The 18822-nt window shown below is 52.5% G+C and overlaps 1 protein-coding gene and 2 long non-coding RNA genes across 2 annotated transcripts; all 3 read right to left on the bottom strand.

Moving 5' to 3' along the window:
- Positions 1-18822, bottom strand: part of LOC140693124 (uncharacterized) — an 843637-nt gene that overhangs the window by 178711 nt on the left and 646104 nt on the right.
- Positions 1456-8380, bottom strand: LOC140693138 (uncharacterized). Its single transcript, XR_012068834.1, has 7 exons — positions 8237-8380; positions 6380-6508; positions 5904-6036; positions 5463-5516; positions 4992-5188; positions 3114-3223; positions 1456-1718 (listed from the first exon to the last, which is right to left on the bottom strand). It is a non-coding gene; the product is annotated as an uncharacterized lncRNA (long non-coding RNA).
- Positions 12362-16303, bottom strand: LOC140693147 (uncharacterized). Its single transcript, XR_012068851.1, has 6 exons — positions 16200-16303; positions 15736-15934; positions 14027-14143; positions 13433-13607; positions 13233-13314; positions 12362-12610 (listed from the first exon to the last, which is right to left on the bottom strand). It is a non-coding gene; the product is annotated as an uncharacterized lncRNA (long non-coding RNA).

Genomic DNA, 18822 nt, shown 5'->3' with positions numbered 1-18822 from the left:
AAGGGATTTCTTTTGGTGGAACTGTTCCGGCATCAAATCTGGTGCATGTCTCAGGCCACTGGCAACATAGAGATGATAGAAATTAGGAGGCATTATAAACACAGAATCATTTTTAAAGGAATTAAAAAAACTGGATGTGTGTAAACAAAGAATCAGAGAATATTCTGGTGAAATAAATGTATTTTTCAGCTTAAGCAAGACATGGGGTGAATAAATCTGAAATGAAAAAACCACCCAGAGATTAGCAGCGAGTCATGCACGCAGTGTGAATGATCAAAACCAAGTTGTTTCCAAACCAGTGTGCAGGCTTGATGCCTTCATGAATCAAATCTGTGTGGCACCAGGCCACCTCGAATACATGTTGATGAGGTATTTATAAGCCCTTCACCATCCCAAATCAAAGCCCACGCACGAGCCACAAGACCATCACCTACACATTTGGAAAACACACAACATGGTGAATAGCACTTTTCTTGTTCAGTAGCCGGTGGCAGCGAACTGTCAGCAGACAGAGATACAGGGACACAGAGGCACCTCCCCTCACTCAGCTGATAAACTTCCGTGCATCCCTGGGGACAGGATTGTCATAAAATGCACCATGGATTGATCCTCCTCCTAGGAAAGGAACCGTAGTGCTGTCATTAGGTTTGAGCAGGGGTGGGTGGAGGATCTCAGAAGAGTTGTTTCAGCACACCAATAGAATTCTTGGCCACCGTGACCACGAAAGACAAGTCCCCTGCCATCCCGGTAGGCACTTGGGCTCCTGACAAAAGCTGGGCTCAGTAAAGGGTTGAGTAGAAGGCACAGACCTGAGGGATGCCCCAGCAATAGGCAGGAGGTAGGGCCTGGTTTATACTGCTCTGGGTGTATCCCAGACTCATCCGAATACGAAATCAGAAATTTGCAAAACAGCAGAGCTGGGGTGGATCATCTACTCCAGACTCCTCACCTTACAGTTAAAAGGGTGGCAACCCTGACAGGCAAAGCAACGTGCTAAAGGCAGAGCGTGGAAGTCGCAGTGCCAGATGAAACGCAGCGTGCAACCCCCGTTCAAGGCCGCTGACTCTGACGACGGGGCCAAGGTTTCCAATGAGGAGAATAAGACAGTGTAAATACTTTGTTCCCCCTAAAACCCCAAATGTTTTTTAAAGGCACAAAAACTCACCTTAACTAGATCTCTTCTGAGGGGGCTCTCTTCTGCTTCTTCGTCTTTCTGTCTCCATTTCCCTCTCTCAGACACAAACACATTCAGTTTTGTGAAAGGGGACTTCCTTCCATACAAAGACAGACTTCACATCTTCAGAAAGATACCTGAGAAAGCACGTTTCTCAATTCAAGTCTTTGTGTGAGTTCTGGGCAACTGGCTTATTTTCTAGAATAATCGGTAGTTACAAAATCAGGAAATCATCTTCCACAAAGGCAGAGTTCTGGTCCGTGTTGATAAAGTTGGGGATGTCACATTTCATGAGTCTGTTCGGCTCCTCCTCTGGCCACCTGCTGCATCTGATGGCTTCCTGGAGCCGAATAACACTGTAAAGGGCTATGGTAGGGATACCAGCTTTGGCCTTGTCCAAGTGGTCCACTTCATTGATGTAGCAGTGAAAGAGGGACCTAGATTCGTCATTGCACTGCCAGAGAACACCTTGGGCAGCAGCGGTCTTCCAAAGTCTGACACAAAGCTGTTGAGTCTAAATCTCTTCTCGGGAGACTCTGCATTGCTACAAAGAAAACCAAAATAAAATATCGTTCACAGTGTAGCTCGGTGACCTGAAGAATCATAGTTTTTGCCATCTACTGAGAGTAAATCCCTGCACAGAGCATGCTGACATGCACTGGAATTGAAAGACATCACTTCTGAACACATACAATTAAACCCAAGGCAAAAGTCTAAAGTGAGGGCCCATGGACCATCCTAAAAAGACATCGTTCCCTGAGAATCCTCAATATTGGTGCCTCGCACACCAGTGTTTCTCCGTGGGACACTCAGATCTCTTCATCAGGATTCGTTAAAGTGCTTCTTAAAATGCAGAATCCTGGGGTGCACACCCTCAGAGTCTCCAGAGGTAGCGACTGGTAGTCTGTATTTTCATAGCCACCAGGATAACTAAACATGCTCAGGTTTAGCACCGCAGTCTACATCGGGTCACCTGAGCATCGACAATTCTGTCTCACGGGATGGGGGGTGCCATGTGTGTCAGGGTGCTGTCCTACCCATGTGTCTCCCCTGATTCTCAGAACTGACAGTGCTGCCCCATTGGGCACGAAATACCACCGTTTCACAATGCATACGCAGGGCGCCCGACTGAAAAACAATCAGTGATAGGAGAGGGGACAAAACTCAGCTTCCTGTTACCTTGTTTCACTTACTGTGGGACGAGTGATCAATTCAAGGGTAATAAATCAGTGAATGAGTGAATAACATGACTCGCGTTAGTCCCACGAGTGCCTGGAAGAGCAAGCCTGGGCACATTGAGAACCATAACAGCCCATCTACTTAAATGTCATCCTCCACAGATCTATGTAAAGGTTACTTCCACCCAGGCAGTGACTCCAGAAGGGCAAGAATCATGTATGAACACACTCTCAAATCCAGAACAGAACCTGACAACAATTAGGCTCTGGAGACTGTGTTTAGCGAGTGTGGAATCTCAGTGATTCCAGCTCTTACACCTTGCCTTCCCATCCCACCACACACGATATGGCCCTTATGTCCAGTTCTCCCGGGGCTGGGGCCACGGAACCCATTTATAGGACTGGAAGAATCTGATCATTTAAACCATCCCCCAGATTATCATCAAGAGTCACCTGCATTTCAGGGATCAGTAATCCCAGAAGCTTTGCAGTTCAGGCAGCTGAGGGATTTTTATATCAGCTCTGTCTTCTACTGTGACTGCCTGGGTGACATCAGACAAGGAATTCTGAAAAGCCTGAACTTTTCCTTTCAGGAATAATCTAATTAACAAATCTCGTTGACCACTCAACAAATGTGATGTGAAGATCAATAATTTACACAGGAGTACAACATTCACTAGGTCGTGGATTTAGAATCAGAGGAAAATCATTTTAGAAAGATTGACAGAATGTAGCTTTAATGCGAATTTAAGTATTCTTACCTTTCAGTAAATTATCTTCCCCTACTTATCACTTCACCCAAGTTTAAAAGATGTCTGAGAACAGGGATGAGTGTGTCAGCAATCTGAGACCCAATAACCTAAAATGTCACCTAGGAAAAAGAGGGGAGTAACACATTTTTAAAAAGCATGGTGAGGATGGCGGGGCCATCCCCAACCCCAGACTAAGAAGCTCTGAGTAATAGCTTTCCTGCCTGCCTGGGGCATCAGCTGATGTGAAAATCCACCCAGAAACCTCACTGTCCAGCAGCTCTTCCATAACACAGGCTACACTTTCTCAGAATTAAGAATTGCGTCCAGTAACCACTTCGCTGAAGAATAAAGACAAAGGAGAACAAGAGAGTTCTGCCCCTCCCAAGGGAGAGCCCAGACCTCGGGCTGCATGCACTGCGCCCACCTCCCTGGAGAAGAATAAACTGGAGAAGGGCGTTCTGCGAAACTGCGGCAGCAAAGGTTGAGATGGGAACAAATTGACCAGCTGGCCAGGGACAGCCCCCTCCGTCGCTGCCTTGGCGGCTGCCTCAGCCCTCTCAGCCCATCCTGCCCACCTCCGGTGGCTAAGCTGTCAGAGAAATTGCTTTGCGACCTGGAGCAACAGAGGCTGCCCTCAGGCCAATCTGCGGAAAAGATGGGAGCTAAACCCCCAGCTCCCGAGCGGCAGGCTCCATACCCCTGCCAACAACCCGACGCCCCCGCACCCTACCGCAACCCCGGGGAAATATGACCCGAAGAAGTGTGACCTGGGAACGAGGGGCAGCAGAGGCCGCCCCCACGTCAGGCCTGCAGAGAGATTGGAGCTTATCCTCCAGCTCTCCAGGGGCAGCCCCTGTCCTCTCCACCTCCTGATCTCACCGCGCCCACCTTCCAGGAGCAATCAGACCAGGTGTGGGGTGTCAGGCGAATCTTGCGCCAGAGAGGACGTCCCCAGGCCAGGTCAGGGGAGAGGAGAAGAAGTGGCCCCATTAGGCGGGGCAGCCGGCCGTCGCAACTGCCTCTGCCCCTCGACCACATCGGGCCCGTCTCCCAGGAGCAAGCTGACCTGGAGACGGGCATCCGGCTTCTTGGGCAGCAGAGGACGCCCCCAGGATTGGTCACGGGGAAGAGGAGAGCAAATTGACAGGCTCCGCGCTGCAGGTCTTCTACCCCCGCCATCGCCACCCCCGCACCTTAAAGGCACCGCCCAGGGCGCCCCTCCCCCAGCAGGCTGAGTGGGACAGGTGCGTCTGGTGACCTGGGGCAGGAGAGGCCACTCCCACACCAGGCCATCGGGGAGATGGGAGCCAATCCACCAGCTCCCCAAGGCAGCCCCTACCCCCGCAGCAGCCACCACTCTTGCCCATGACCTCACAGTGGCCTCCTCTAGGGAGCAGGCTGACCTGGAGATGGACGTCCGACGAACTTGGGACAACAGGGACCGCCCCCAGGGCAAACCATGGGGGGAAGTGGGAGCAAATGGACAAGTTCCATGGGAAAACCTGCCGCTGCTGCCACCACCCCCAAAGTACCAAGTCCAACTCCCGGGGTCAGGCCGACTAGGATACACGCGTCTCATAACACAGGGCAACAGCGACCGCCCCCAGGACAAGACGCGGGGAAGATGGGCGCAAATGGTCCGCTCCCCCGCTGCAGGCCCCCGACCACCGCCACCCCTGCACCCTGACTACCCTGCCTCCCGCCCCCAGCAGGCAAAGTGGGACAGGGGTGTCCCGGGACCTGGAGCAGCAGAGGCCGCCTTCAGGCCACGCGGTGCAGACATGGAGCTAATCCACAGTCTCCTCCGGGGCAGCCTCCCTATGCCTGCAGCCACCACCTTACCAGCCCCCTGACCGCACCGCACCCATCTCCCAGGAGCAAGCTCACCTGGAGTCGGACCTGAGGCAAATCTCCGGCGGCAGACGTCGCCCCCAAGCCAGGCCGTGGGGGAGAGAAGAAATGGAGCAACTCCCTGGAACACATCCCCTGCCCCTGCCGCCTCCGCCGCCGCCTCCCAGGAGCAAGTTCATCTGGAGACCCGCGTCCCGCCTCTAGGGCAGCAGAAGCCGCCCCTGGCTCCGCCTCTGGGGAGAGCGGAGCGAATTGATCGGCTCCCCCGCGGCAGCCTCCCTCCCCCCGTGGGTCCCGCACCTTAACGGCCCCGCCCCTACTCCGCACTCAGCAAGTTGAGTGGGACAGGAGTGTCCGGCGACCTGGGGAAGAAGAGGCCGCTCCCAGGCCCAGCAGCCGGGACAAGGCAGCTATTCCACCCGTTCACCAGGGGTAGACACGCTCCGCCCCTCTGCCGCTGCCACTGCCTTCTGACCTAACCGCCCCACCTACCAGGAGCAAGCTTACCTGGAGTGCAACATCTGGCGAATCTCCGGCGGCCAAGCCCCACCCCAGGCCAGGCTGCAGGGAAGAGAAGAAATCGATCGGCTTGCCCGGGCAGCCTCCCAACCGCCACCGCCGCCGCCGCCGCCCAAAAGCATTGCAATAGCCTACCGGGGTCAGGCTGACTGCAAGGATGTGCACTTGCCTTCTTATCCTGGCCAGGTCCCTGAGCACCTCCCTGCATCCCTACACTCCCTGCACCTCTGCACCCCTGCTACTCTCTGCAATTCTGCATCCCTCCACCCCCACATCCCCTGAAATGCCTGCGCCCTCCACAGCCCCTGCACCCCTGTCACCAGTTACACTTTTGCACTGCTTACACTCCTGCACCCCTGCATGTCCCACACACCACCTCTTGGGCCTTTGGCAGAGTCTCTGCTGTTAGACCAATGCACAGTGACTCACTCTTTGCCAGTATATGATGCATCAGTGGACGTCAGGGGTTGCCTGCAGGAAGGTACATGTTCCCGGTCACTAGCCTGGGCCACTAGGGTGATCTCTGTGAGGTCACCCAGGACGGGTTCAGAGATGCTGTTCTCTGGGAAGAGAGGAGTTGAAACCGGTCTTGAGGGCAGAGCTGTGCTCACCAGGCCGTCCACGCTTCATGTTTTACACAGGGCTTCGGAGAAGTGAAATGGATCCGGCCAAGTAATACCGGCCTGCTGTGAGCCCACCTCAGTCCTGGGCTCTGAGTCAGACCGACTGGCTCCCTCAATCAGGGCCCAGTTTGGGCACCTGAATGGTCCCTTTGAGGCATCCCAACAGTTCTCAGGATGAAGTCTGGCTGCTTCCACCCCATGGCCCTCCCTCCTACTGTGCTGGCCTCAGGAAGGTTCCTTATATGGGGAAGAAGGCAGCCCACACCCTACCCCACCCCTCACCTTTCTCTAACCCAGGCTGGTGCTCTCTCTGCCCCTCAGAGTCTGGGAAGCCATCCCTCTTCAGTTATGTCCCTTCTGAGATGGACTTGCTTCCACTCAATTCTAGGCGAGGATGCACCATGGAATGCACTGGGTAAGAGAACCAAAATAAATAATTTCTTCTGTGAGGTTGTCTGTTTATCTACTGGGGCTGGGCTGTGTGTAGTTTGCTACAGCTATTGGTGTGAGAGGCTAAAACAGCCTGTGTGTCCTTGTTTTCATCTCCCCGCTGTCTTTGGGTTTTCCCTAGACACTCCTGAGACATTTACTTCTGTTAGTATTATTCCTGTTATTACACACGGGCCCTACTGACATGGAGGTAAGGTGTTGGGGGAGCGGGACAGAGCAGGGCATCTGCAGTCCTGTGATTAGTTCTCATTGAGCCTGTGCCCTGAGCTGTGACCTCCACAGGTGTGTCTCTTTCCCCCCACCCCAATTTGGGTGACACAGAAGGGATTTCCCTTCTCCCAGGTTGGTTAGGCTCTGGTAAAATAATTTCTCATTAAAAAAACAAACAAAAAACAACTTCCCCCAATGAAACAGAATGTTCTGGGTGTATTTCAATACAGTTATTTTCTCCTCTCCAGGCAGGAAGCATGAGGAGTTATCCTCTGACCTTCATTCTGAGAACAGGACACGGTCCTGGATGTAAAATACATGAAAAAGAGCATGGGGCCCCTCTGACTGGCCCCCTGGAGTTGTCACACTCTGATTTCCCCACACTGAGCCTCCTGCTGGCCTCAGGGACCTGTTAAATCTGCCTGCCCCCGGGGTTCTTACAAAAGCAGGTTCTGCCTTGGGAGCTGTGACTCTCCAAGCCTGCCCGCTGTTCCCTTTGCAACCTCTCTGGGTTGGAAGCAGCTTTCCCCCTCAGTCTTCTGGGATCTAAGAAGAGCAGTGGGTTTGCAGCTCCCTCAGATTTGGTGTTATTTTCAGGACAGGAGGAAGAACTTCTGAGCTCCACACGAGCTGGACCAGAGGCTGGAATCCTCCCTTCCTCTGCCACCGTGCAATCAGTGGCTGTGGTTCTAGCCGAGTTTCTGAAGATGTGGACTTAAACACACATATCCCAGCCCTCACAGGAGCACACAGTCCCATAAATCCCCCTAGTTTCCACTGGTAACTATGGAGCCGATGGGGACACGGGTTTCGGGACCACAGAGGCCTGACTGCACGACTTGCTCCGTGGCCTATTTACGTGGTTGCTCCGGGCCTTGTCTGAAGTGGCTTGTTTACCACACCTGGTACGTGGGAAACACAAAATAAGTACTAGAACCTTCACTTTTTCTCCCTCCAGGGCCTTCAAACGTAGAAAGTAATAAGTGAACTCAGACAGCCTAGTCACCACAATGAGGTCCGTCCAGCCTGGCTCTCCTGAGTGATGGGCACTGACTTGCACCTTAACTCGGAACAGTAGGGGAACTGCCTTCCTCTAACTGGGCCTCTCCCCACACCAGGCACGCCCGCAGCTCAGACGGGGCCAGCTCCCCAACTGAGGTGTGTGCTGGTGGCTTGTGTGACCTGGCCCTGCCGGGACATGAACCTGCAGTGAGTGAGGTGGAGGGTCGGGTGGAGGGGGGTCCCTTCTGGGGTGGCAGGGGGCCCGGTAGCACCCCTCCCAGCCTGGTGCCTGGGGCTCCCTAACACCTCCTACAGCTCCTGGGTTGGCTCCGGTCCTGGCCACTCCACACACCCTCCCAGTATCTTTTCATTATGTCCCTTTTCTGCTTTTATCAGTGAGAAGTGGCTTCTGTTGCTTGTTCAGTGAAACAGTACATCGGGAAACCAGACTACTTCTAACATCAGTAAAATACCAACCTCGGTCAGCTCGCCGGGCAGACCGTGCAGCACAAAGGCCTGAACAGGGCTGTGCGAACGGCTTACGTGAAGGGTCCTCAGCATCTGTCTTCAGAGATACAGAAGCTGATGGTTCAGGTAAAACCTCAGGGTGGGATTGAGGAATCCAAAGCTGGTTGGTTTCAAAGGCTAATTGGTCAGACCAGACCCCTGAGCTGTGGTCAGAAGCCTGGCTCACCGTCACGCAGACTCAGCGCCCTAAGTGCCGGGTGGGGCCGGTGCTGTTCCCTTTGTAGGCTCTCGTTGGGGATTCAGTGTAGCCCCTTAAATACAGCAGAAATTCCAGCCCCATTAGCCCCCAACCTGAGTGTTCCATGACACAAATCCCGGGAGTGTTTAATTTTCATCTTTGTTTAGGAGGATGAAGGTGGTTCAAGAGAAGACATAAATTCACACTTAGTGACACAAGGTCACAGCCAGTACTTCCTCCACGGAGAGCTATGTGCTCACACAGTGGTGGTTGGGGGCTCGGCAGAGACCCTCTGCTGGTCCCAGAAGGACTCGCTCCTCTGGCCACAACTCATGGGTTGGACAGCAGATCCAGAGGTGACAGAGCATCTTTCCTGGGAATTTGGAACTGACACATAGAAATCAAGTTCACTCATCTGGAGTTTGGCGGAGGGGAGGGGCGGTGGTTGGAAATCAAATGAAACCAGAGCATGAGAGAAACTTAGAAGTGAAAGAGCGAGAGACAGAGAGACTGAGCTTGTGAGAGCAAATAGTCAGAAAGAAGGCAAACAATCAGGGGACAGAGGAATTCCAGCTCCTGACTGTCTAGTCTGTCCCAGCCCATCAATGACCCCGTGAGATGTTTAATAACATTCCAGTTTTGCAGATTAGGAAACAGGCTGAAAGAGGTGGGGGCTGGGTTTGGGTGCACAGTTAATTCAATTGCCACTGGACCCCACACTTCCCATTGCCTGAAGGCACCCTAATCCTCACTGGGACCCCTGTGGTCCCCTGACAGCCCAGCACCCTGATCAAAGGGACCCTGAGGGAGTGGGAACCCCTCTTGAGTGTGGAGAGTTCCCTGCCCCGAGATGCCATGCATCAGCAAGCTCCCGCTCACCCCAGGTTAACATCAGCCCAGCTGTACAGTCTCCCAACCCGCTTCCCTCCCTGCCAGGCACCCCCAACCTTACCACCGACTGTACTGCAGGAATTCAGGCACAGGGATGCCCAAATCAACACGAGCCCACCGGCTATAGAAACAGCAGACTCCCAGCCCCACCTGGGTTGTGAGGGGACAGAAGGTGTCCTCAACTTTCATGTGTCTAAAACAATCTTCTTCAGCTGGAGGTTCTAGAGAAAAATAAAAGGTCCAAAACATAGTTCAGTGAGGAATTCCTCCAAGGACCTGACTCCAGTGTCTACAACCATGTGTACCTACCCCCGGAATTGGGGTGAAGGTGGATTATTGATCAGCACAACCCCTGGTGGCCCAGCTCCTTGGCTTGGCTGCCCAGAGTGGGCTGGGGGAATGGGTAAGGCCAGGGCACTCAGGAAAAACACAGAGGACCTGAGCTCTCCCTTCTGCACTCGTAAACCCTTCCCCAAATCTCAAGGCATTTGACAGAGATCCGCCACAATAATGAGATGCTCCCATCTCTTCACTCACTCCTGTCGGTTCACTTACATGCTGAGCATCCACTGGGTCCCAGGACAAGACACATATCATGGCTGATGGGACAGGCTTGGTCCTTCCCCCTGGAACCTGTTCAATCTGATCAAAGAATGATCACTCATAAAGAGTTTCTCAAAATTATACAGAGACCAAAGACCAAGTGCAGAGTGAACCAAATTTAAAAATATATATGAAGATCCCCCAGTCTCCCCGCCTAAGGTTAACAGCATAAAGCAAAAAATTCTTGCCTTTAATCACCAGGGAAGTTGTCACCCCCTCTCAGGGGGAAAGGAGAGTTATTCTTTGAGCACGTCACAGAAGTGCTCCATCGGATTGGACCAGGGCATCTACATTCATTCAGCAAATGTGTATAAGCTCCTACTACATACGGGAATCTCCTAACTAGACCGTTCCCAAGGCTCTCGGGCTTTATCAGTCAACAAAATAGACATGACTCCCCATCACTGGGGGCTCAGAATTTTAGCAGAGGAAACAGGCAGCATGTTGGGGTAGCAAGAGTTTGGAAAAATTTTTAAAAAAGAGTGATATGAGCAAACTCGGGTGATGGCGGTGGGGTGGGAGGCAGGCAGGAGAGAATAAGGCAATCCTGGCAGATCTCACGGAGTAATGAACTTGAAGCAGAATAGATCCGGAGGAAGAAGGAAGAGCCGGAGCCAGAGGCCCCCAGAGTGAGGGGGAGAGTGTGGGCAGAGAGGCAGAGCACGCCGGGTCCTGAGGCCTTTGTGACGACTTTGGCTCCTAATGACATGGTGACCCGTTTAGTGAGTTTTGAGGGGAGGGGTGATGTAGTCCAACTTATGCTTTTGTGTTTGTGTTTTTTGGGGGGAAGTAATTTATTTATTTTAATGAATGTGCTGGTGATTGAACCCAGGATCTCAAGCATGCTAAGCATGCGCCCTACCACTGAGCAACACCCACCACCCCCAATGTATGTTTTTACAGGCTCCCTCTGACTCTGTGTGGATGAGAGATTGTAGGAAAGCAAAGATGGAAACAGAAGGCTATTGGTATCCAGGAAAGGCTGAAGGTGGCTCTTAGGAGGGCGGGGAGCAGAGAGCAGGTATTTAATTAAGACAGAATATCCAGAATTTTCTAACAAGCTGGATTTGCTGTCTGTGAGTGTAAAAGAAAGAGAGAGAAAGGACATGGTTCCAACATCTGGGCCTGGACAATGGGAGGGATGTCCTCTCCGGATGGGAAAGGGGATGGGAAAAGGTGGGGCTGAGCAGGTGGAAAGGGGCTGGTATCAGCTCAGTTCTTCAATGTCATGGTTAAGGGGTGTGTTACATATTGCCACAGAAGTGCCTAATAGGTAGAGGAATCTGTTTTCTTTTTCTTTTTAACATTTAAAAAATATAATTAAACATATTAATTGTATTATGTGAATGATTTGGGAATTTTGTTTCATGCCAAGTTATATGTTATATATAGCCAAATGGAGCATATATCAAAAAGGGGAGAAATGAGGGCTTTCACATAAACTGACTGTCCGTAACGTAGGTAAAATTTCAATAAAACCAGTCTTCAGGGCAAAAACCTCATCTCGGTGTTACATAAAAATAAATGAAAAACGACTATGTTGATGTACCATAATTTCATGTTACATAATAGCCCCAAACTAACAGTGTTTAACTATGAGGCTTGTAGAAATACTATTCGCTTTATTCACATAAATACAGAAGTGCAGAAATGTTCTAAGGTAGAATTAGCATCTTAGTGGAAATAATACATATTTGAGCATTTTACATGATATATATGTACTGATTCAAAATTTGGAAAAGTAATTTCATAGTAGAACATATGTATGAATGTGAAAGCAAGATGAATGAAAGGAAAAGAATGTGATGTGAGTCTCAGGGATAAAGGCTCAGATGGAAAGGGGAAATCAGTGAATTTTGGAGAAATCGAGAAATTGATGGCATGCCAATTTCCAAGGCTGGGTTGCTTCCACCAAAGGAATAGCAGAGAGAGAGAGGAGAGGCCCAGGAACCCACCCTGGGGAACACCCACAGTATAAGTTTGGAAAAAACAGGAGACATTGGCAAAGGACCAGCCAGCAGGCCAAAAGCAGAAACAGACAGAGAGATGGGCTGGGGGTTGAGTGAAGCAGGAACACGGGGTAGGAGGGATGGAAGAGCTGGGTCAAATGCTGCCGAGGGGCCAAGCATGATGAGGAGTCAAAATTGACCACTATATTTAGCAACATGGGGTCACTGATGGCCTTGACAGGGCAGTTTCCATAGAGCGAGGGATCAGGCGAAAAGCCAGAATGGGTGTAAAAGGGGATGGCTCAAGAGAAGATGCAGACAGTGAGTTTAAACAACTCCTTAAAGATTTGCTGCAAAGACACAGGGTGGCAATTGGTGGGGGTGAATTAGGGTCAAGGAGTGCTGTTGGTTTAAGAGGATGGACGTTTATATACTGATGGTGCCAACTAGCAGGAGAACAAAATAGATGAGGCAGTGAAAGAGAGGATGGTTTTGGGAGTGACAACCCAGAGAAGATGGGAGGGATGGGGCCTCGGGGACTTTTGGAGGAACTGGCTTTCGATGCCACTTTTAATAAGCGGTGGGGCACCGAGAGTGAGGTCACAGACATCAGAAGGCGAGCGGATGTGCTGGGAGTTGCTTGTGAAATTTCTCTTCTGTTGGCTTGTTTGCTTGTTCAAAGTAGAAAACTAACCTTACCAGCTGAGGAACAAGGAGGAAGAAAGAGTTACTGGAGCCATGAGCAGAAGATAAGAAAGAGCCTTCCAGGGAGAATGGGACAGTAAAAAGGGCAGGGGGAGGCGGGGGAGTGCGCTCCCAGAAAGTTACATTTTCTCTTTGACGTCCCCAAATGTGTGACGTGTTATTACCCTTCCTGCTGTCTACAAAATAAAAATTAATTATGGTTCAGAGGAAATGCTATTTCATTCTAAGAGGCTGCCTGTTTCTCAGGAATGGTCATCTTAAACTGCAAATATTACAAACAATGTTGAAAAGATGAACCTGTGTACCTAAAATCCCCTATTTTCTATTAATCTGTTTACTACTTAGTTCCCCTATCAATAACACATAACAAATACTGCCATGATGGAGGTACACCGATGCTTAAAAGGAAATGAGATCTGTATCCTTTTGCTAAATTCCATGGCTTCCTTAATATGCAGTTCCACTTGGAATTTAGGAATGTCTGGTATAAGAAGTGAGAAACAGTTTGAGAAAATCCCGACTCAGAATTATACATCACAACCACATCTCACAAGTATATACAGCCGTAAAAAAGTTTAAAAGCAAAACTCCGTAACTACTCTTAAAGACCTTTGCAAACCTGGGCCTGCCAAGATGTTTCCAAACTGGAAAGGAACTCCAATCTCTTGCCTGGTACCGGACCAGAGGCTGGCCAGCCTTTTCTGTAAAAGCGAGAGAGTAAATATTTTCAGTTTTGCAGATCATTTTGTTGTAACCATGCAGGTAGGCAATAAGAAAGCTAAGAGCACTGGGAGATAGGAAACAAACGGGCATGCCCACACTCTCCCTTCCACTCAGGGCAGCTTCTCTGTGGTGGGGAGCTTTGCCACAATCACTTGCTTCTTTTTTCCATTGGTTTCTTTGTTTCCACCTTACTGCTCGAGCTCAGAACTTCAGGTGGGCCTGGTCCTTCAGCATCCATGCAGAGAAGGCTGAGCGGGGTTGGGAACCCCACCTGATGGAGAAGAGAGATTACTGGGAGGGACATTGTGGAGGCCACCATGACACGAGACAATCACACCTTCCGGGGTGAAAGGGAACGAAGACAAGGGAAGGACACAGTAGTGGGACCCCTAGGTCGCCTGCCAGGCTTGTTCTCCCTCCACGGCAACCATGGGGGCCTGGGGGGTGTTGGGCTTCAGCTACGGTGATTAGGATGAAGGGACTCAATATAAAGGACCCTCCAACTCCTCACTAGGTTCCAAACGCAGCCCCTCTAAGTCCACCCTCTGAGTTTCTGGAACTCTGCTGGAAGAATACATGAGCAGGCCAGAACCAGAGCCCAAGCCAAACATGACAGGGGTCTCGTGGGGCTGTAACCCCATGCTCAGTGGTCGGGGACTCCTTGCAAATCTGCAGAAATCCCTGTTCCACCTCATTCCTGGGAGAAACCCCAGATCTCCTCCTGCTCTGTCTGTTCTTCTCTTGAGGCTATTGTCCTGGAGGGATGCTGAGTCCTTGAACCTGGTCCTCCAAACGTACATAAGCAGCCTGTTCAATAAAACAAATTATGCACTTTTTCACATTTGCCAGTTTTTTGATTCCAGAAAGGCTGTGGGACTCATTCTCACAGTCTCCTGTGCCCCCACCACATGGTGGCCCTCTGCTCATGTAAACACGATTTCCCACAACTGCACCCTGCCTCCCAGCTTGTCAGAGGGGAGTGTCCCACAAAGACACAGGTGTTTGTGAGGATCCTGTCCCCCAGCAGAAAGCCTGCTCCTGGAGCCACGGACAGGGATCTGGCCTCCTAAGCCGCTCAGCTCTAATTCAAAGCCTAAAGTGGAGGCCCCGAACATTGCTGAATGACTTTCTGAATCACCTGGACTGGAGGGGACTGATTTTCTTTCCAGGAATGGAGGTAGCGCAGCCTCCATTTTCAGGGCTGACCTTGACGATGGATCTAGTTCCCCCGACTGCACCGCAGGAAGGAGTGGTCCTTCCATCCCACAGGTTGGAGACCCAACCCAAGGGAGTACTGAAGCAGTGCATTGCTGCCAGGTCCAGCATCCCTGCAGAGTGGCCTCTGCCCTTGAATGACCCCCTTCCCAGGGCCTTTCTTGCCCGGACACCACCACACCCCAGGCTGTGCCAGAGCTCTGGGGCTCTGCGTGTCCAGGGCACACAGGTGGCACCTGAGCCAGGTGTCCCCTGGGCCTCAAGGGAGAGAGGTCTGCTTCTGCATCAGGGGAAGGTGACCCCACAAGGCTGGCAGGACACTCTCAATATGGACCTCCAGGAGCCCTGGGAGCAGTTTCCCTGCAGGTGTTAAGAGCCATCATCAGGAGGGCAGGCCCCTCTTTGTGCAGACCATCCAGCAGTGCTGGGCCCACGTGCTGACCTCAGAAATCTACATGCCCCCAGGATACCCCAGGCAACCTCACAACTTCGTCACTTGGTGACCTGGGTACCACGAGCTCCTTGGCCATCCCATGAGGGTGGTCCTTGCAGGCATGGTCTCCAGGTTCTCCCGTTGAGAAATCCCCCTGGGTTTCTGTGGTCACAGAGCAGACACCAGAAGATTCTAGTCCTGCAGTGACCCCCACAGCAGTCAGCTCCCCTGTGCATGTCCAGGGACAAATGACAGCAATTTATTGCCAGGTACCGTGATGAACAAGGGGGTGGGATTCCATACTAAGTTCAGGATCCTGGTAACTCACTCTGCACCCCAAAAAGCTTCCATGAGAAATGTGTGTATTGGGATGTCTGTGCCCCTAGAAGAGCTGTTCCTGAGGGTTCCTGGGACCCTCCAGCCCCTCTCAAGGTTCTCAGATCCTGGGTCTAAATTTCTATCTGCCTCTTTTGGTGTACGGCCACCTGTGTCTCGTGGTCACGGGTCACTTTATTGCATGACTTGGCATGTTCTTAGTGCTCGTCCTCCACCCCTGCACTAGACTCCCAAGATGTTCCCACTGACCCTTGGCTCCCTGGGTGGCTCAGGGGGCCCTAAGTCTGCACCCTTCACTCTCCTCCTCTACCCCCACCTCTGGGGCCACCCCTAGGTGGACTTGGAGGTGTTTGTAAATGAGTCTTACACAAGGACATGTCTGGACAAAGCAGGACCCCACCCCCGGAAAACTCACCTGCTCCCTTCTCAGAAGAGGACCCCACAGCCCCACATTGCCTCCCAGGGGTCTACTCAGGACACAGTCCCCCAGTTCTGGGCAAGGTGTCTCCCTGGAATCCTTGCTTCCAGGAAGAGTCTCTCTGTCCTTCTTCAGAGTTTAGAGGTGTTCCCATGTCCCTGACCACCAAGATGCCCAGCACAGTCCCTTCAGTGACCTGGAGAGACAAGTAACTTATGTGGCCACAGGTCTCACAGGACACACCTGCTGGGACCCCAGGCTAAAGGGCTGTCCTTCTGCATTCTCAGGTGTGGCTCCCGTGGTAACTTTTTGCAGGGGGCCCAAACGGGGAGTGTGGCCCAAAGCAGTTCATGGGGCTCTCTGGGCAGGGAAGACTTGGGCCAGGTGGCCTTGCCTGGTTTCCCTGCTGGGCCACTCTGAAAACCCCCGCTCCTCTGGCTGTGGCTGGAGGCCCCTCAAACCTCAGGGCGGGGCTCTTTCTCTCAGCCTCCACTGACTCCAAAGCCACGCTGGTGCTGGCAAGGGGAAAGAGCTTTCTTGCCTTCTTTTGGCCAAGTTGCCACAGGTGGATGCTGCGGGGAGCTGGAGAGAGAGGTAGAACTTGCTCAGATGTGAGTGGTTAAGCAATTTGACACCCTGTCAACTAGCCTTAAACATTGGAATGAGGTCTTTCCCAGTAAAGCTGGAAGTTACTTTCAGTAACTTGTCTAAAGATTTCTTTTTTTTTTCCACTTAAAGACTCATAAAACCTCTCCCAGGTCATTCCTGGTATGGACCATTATCCAGGGATCAATCAGGAAATGCAGGAGGAGAGGGGTGGGGGTGGGGGAGAGGGGAGGTTAGATCAGAGCCCACGGAGAGGAGATGCCCCTCCCAGGAGCCTCACACTGGGCAGTGGCTTCTGGCATCCAGCTCTCCTGTTCTCAGGCCCATTCCATCTGCGGGGTTTTCCAAAAACATAATGGTGGAAGGGCCATGGAGGACACCTAGAACTTCCAGAATAGACAGGGGGAGCAGAGTTACCATGCTGGCCCTGGGTTTGGAGACAGACCTGCAGTGGAGACCACAGGCTTCTGAGAAGCCAGTTTCGAAATAAAGGCAGTATGCACTGGAATACCCGGCTCGAGAGAGTGCTTCATCATAGACATGTAATTTACATAGTTCTCACCACTAAATTCTGTGTTCCCAACACGCTACATGAATGACGGCTTCAACACACATTCATTTCTGAGATGTGAAAAAGTGTAGAGCCGCTCTTTCATCCTGCATAATGGGCATGGCTACACTTAAGAACACTTACCAAGATTTCTCAGCAAGAGCCAATTTCGAAATAAAGGCAGTTTGTGCAGGAAAACCCTGTTGGAGTGAGGGCTTCCCCATACACATGTAAGTTATAGAGTTCCCCTCACCATGAAACGCTGTTCCCAACATGCTACATGCATGAAGGCTTCGACACACATTCAGTTCTAAGCTGTTAGCATGTGGAGAGCCGCTCTTTCATTCAGCACAAAAGGCATGGTTACACCCAGGAAGATTTACCCAGATTTCTCAGCTGCTTCCTTCAGCCAGATTCAAAATAAAGGCAGTTTGTGCTGGGAAAGCCTGTTGGAGCGTGTTCAGAGCTGTTTCGGGCTCTGTCCCAGCTGGAGGGTGCAAAGCCCAACCTCCAGAAAGAGGGACCAGGACCCCACCCGCCAGGTGGTGTTGCCTTTGTAGGGGAACAGTGATCTTTGGGTAAGATATATTGCGGCTCTCTCTAAAAACTGCTTTGACTTAAGTTTGCATCCTAGTCACCAGTTCCAGGACAACAGAAAAGGCATACCCTACATCCCTTTGCACTCAACTCTTCCCAAAAGAGCAAATATTTGTCCATGAAAATACCAGCTGCTCTTCTAAGGCCCACTAAATACCCAGCAGTGTGGGCGGTGCACTCTTGATCAGGGACAGGTGGAGAGGGAACAGCGGTCCTCCAGCAGGCTTGGCCTGGTGTGGCAGCTGCGCTGTGGGTGCGTGGTGGGGAGGGAATGCAGGGAATCCTGTTTGAGGGGCCTCTGTGCACGCCTGCATTATAGTCTGAGGTTTCATACAAAGGCTCCAGGCATCCTAACTGGTCAGATACAGCCCCCACCCTTGGGCTGGAACCACCAGGAGATAAGTACCTGTAACAGGGACGGTGCCTGGTGTGGGGAGAGGTCATGGGACCCTCCGGGGGCAGGGGCGGTGGTGCTGGGGAAGGCAGGGGATGCAGTGAAGGGTGGAGGGAGCAGGGTCCTTTGCTTGGGGGTGCGAGTTCTTTGGGAGACCACAGGGAATGGCACACATCATCCCCACCCTATACCCCAAATTCCTAGCCCCGCCAACACAGGGGCTGCTCTGCACCCTCTCAACGTGGCTCTCCTGTAAGACCGCACCCAACCAGGCATCTGGCACCCTGCCCTACCTCCCCTCTTGGGACAGATCCCGTCTTCTTGGAAACTGCCTAGCAGCGCGTATTCAAGGCCGGCAGCCGGCCTGGCGGATCTGCACTTCAGGTGCCCTACCTGGCCAGCCGTGCCTGCCTGGGCTCAGTCCTCTATCTTGCCCACCGGTAGCCTGGGTCCACTTCCGGTGCAAGCGGAGGCCGCGGAGCCCTGGCTGAGCCCCGCACAAGGACAGGTGAGGGTGCCCCCACCCCGCCGCCCCGCCGCCCCGCCGCCCCGCCGCCCCGCCGCCCCGCCCACTGTTGGCAGCATTGCCCCAGCCTCCGGCCGGTGCCACCTGCAGCTGAGGACCTCCGCGCGGCCCCGCCCGCCCCGGCCCCACCCAGCTGCCCCATAAGCCTCCCCCCACCCCCGTCCTGGCCGCGCCCTTGCTCCCATTGGCTCCGAAAGTTCTGCTCTCGCACGTCTAACCTCGGGAGGACGCAGACGCAAGCGCTAGGGGAGGGCCCCGCGGCGTTGCCATGGATAAAGACGCCGCGCTCCTCGCGGGCTGGCGTGCGCTTCTGGGGCAGGCAGCGGGCTCCGGAAGTGTGCAGCTGCCCGGGACCATGGCAGTGTTTGCTGCTGGGGATGGCGGCTTGCTTGGCCGGGCCACTAGTTCTGG

Source organism: Vicugna pacos, unplaced genomic scaffold (assembly GCF_048564905.1).
Source record: "Vicugna pacos unplaced genomic scaffold, VicPac4 scaffold_19, whole genome shotgun sequence".
Taxonomy (NCBI): Eukaryota; Metazoa; Chordata; class Mammalia; order Artiodactyla; family Camelidae; genus Vicugna; species Vicugna pacos.
This window is presented reverse-complemented; position numbering and strand designations above follow the sequence as displayed.